General features: G+C 27.5%; 1 protein-coding gene across 1 annotated transcript in view; it reads left to right on the plus strand.

Moving 5' to 3' along the window:
* scarb2b (scavenger receptor class B, member 2b) overlaps positions 1–2,500 on the plus strand; it is a 65,360-nt gene that overhangs the window by 14,694 nt on the left and 48,166 nt on the right. The window lies entirely within an intron of this gene.

Genomic DNA, 2,500 nt, shown 5'->3' on the forward strand with positions numbered 1-2,500 from the left:
CCCCTGCCCCTAAACCTACCCATCACACACACACACACACACACACACACACACTAGATAACTCTGGATTCTCTATACGTTGGTGTTGTTAACATTATATGCACTTATGCGCTGATTGCCAACAAAACACACATACACACACACACACACACACTCTCACGCACACACTCTCTCTCTCTCTCACACACACACACTCTCACGCACACACTCTCTCAAGTCGAGTCGAGTGTATTTTATCCTCTATATGTGACTCTGGAGCACAACACCAGTCATAATCTCACAGGAAATAGCCAACAATACATCATGGGTCAAAATGATCCATTTTTCTTTTCTGCCAAAAATCATTAGGATATAATGTTCCATCATGAAGATATCCATACAGTAAATATATCAGAAATGTATTATTAGTAGTAATATGCAGTGCTAAGGACTTCATTTGGACAACTTTAAAGGAGATTTTCTCCATATTTAGATGTTTTTGCACCCTCAGGGGGCAGTGTTAATATGTTAATAGCAGGTGTTCATGATGTCACCAACCCGGGAAGAAGCTTGTTGTAGTCCAAACCGGCCATTTTTGTAGGCAATAAACTGCCATAACTTTAAAAGACAATATCTCCGTTTGCATTGAACTTTCAGCGCTGTAACTTTGCAGATACTGTTTATGCTCAAGCAGCAACATTACACACTAACTAAAGTCGAAAAAGTGAAATCGCATGCAACCACCCCTTTAAAAAAATTACCCTTATGACTGGTTTTGTGTATGTGCGTGTATACACAAGACTAGTGCAAATACACAACAGTGTGAGTCAAGTGCAGCACATGGCCCTCTTGAGACGGTGTGAGGACGCTCTCTGTAGGAGGAGGTGAGGATGGGAGAGATGCTCCACCCCCTGCCTGTGTGCCGACTCATGGCTGATGCTGATGCTGATGCTGCAGTTTCATCTGCAGATGGGTGGATGTGATTAGAGCTGGACTTTTGCAGCGCAGGCATGAGTCAGCAGCCCGAGTCTATCAGGATAGGGGCCCAGAAAGAATATATATATATATATATATATATATATATATATATATATATATATATATATATATATATATATATATATATATATATATATATATATATATATATATATATATATATATATATTACAATATATAAATAAATAAATATACATATTTATAAAAATATTTGTGCATAAATTAATAGATAAAATATAGTGTAATATCATATATTTAATATGAATGTATAATATATATAAATAATATACATTTATATAATAAATTTAACTGTGTGTATGTGTGTGTGTGTGTGTGTGTGTGTGTGAATATATATATAATAGATTTATTTGTATATATAGAATTTTGTGTGTGTATGTATTTAACATTAATTTATAATTGAGAAACATTTATAGACCATTTATATATTTTTTATAAAATGTATAATAATTATTTTATAAAATATTTAATTATATTATTGTTAATATAATTAGTAACATGTAATTTAATAAAATATAGTATATGTAATATGAATTTATAAACTGTATATATAAATATATATTTATATAGTACATTTAATTATATATAATAAATATATGCATTAATATAATTAAATAATACAATATATTATGTTTATTAAAAATATTTTTGCATAAATTTATCTTAATAGATACAATATAGTATAATATAATATGTTTAACATCAATTTATCATATATATAATAAATTACATATATTTATTATTTTAATATGTGCGTGTGTGTGTGTGTATTTAACATTAATTTATATTTGAGATACATTTATAGACAATTTATATTTGATATATATATATAAAATAAATTATAATTATTTTTTTAAATATTTAATTATATTATTTTAACTATTGTGTTTTAATTTAATATAGCAACATGTAATATGATAATAACATGTAATTTAATAAAATAGAGTATAATATAATATATATAATATTCATTTATACAATTAATATATAAATACGTATAAATATATAATTATATAATAAATCAAATATATATATATATATATAAATTATAAAATATTTATTAATGTAATAAAATAAATACAATATATAAATTAATATATTATAAATTATATTTATCGAAAAATATGTTTGCATAAATGCATTAATAGATAAAATATAGTGTAATATATTTAATATTAATTTGTAAAATATATAAATAATAATACATTATATAATAAATTAAATTTTGTGTGTATATGTAAAAAAAAAAGATATTTCTGGTAAAAACTCAGGTCTACATCAGTCAGCTGATTCACGCACACACACACACACACACACACACACGTTTGTTTTTGTGAAATGTGGGGACATTCCATAGGCGTAATGGTTTTTATACCGTACAAACCGTATTTTCTATCCCCTTACACTGACCCTAAACCTACCCATCACACACACACACACACACACACACACACACACACACTGCCCCTAAACCTACCCATCACACACACACCACACACACACA

This window comes from Gobio gobio (assembly GCF_949357685.1).
Source record: "Gobio gobio genome assembly, chromosome: 14".
Taxonomy (NCBI): domain Eukaryota; kingdom Metazoa; phylum Chordata; class Actinopteri; order Cypriniformes; family Gobionidae; genus Gobio; species Gobio gobio.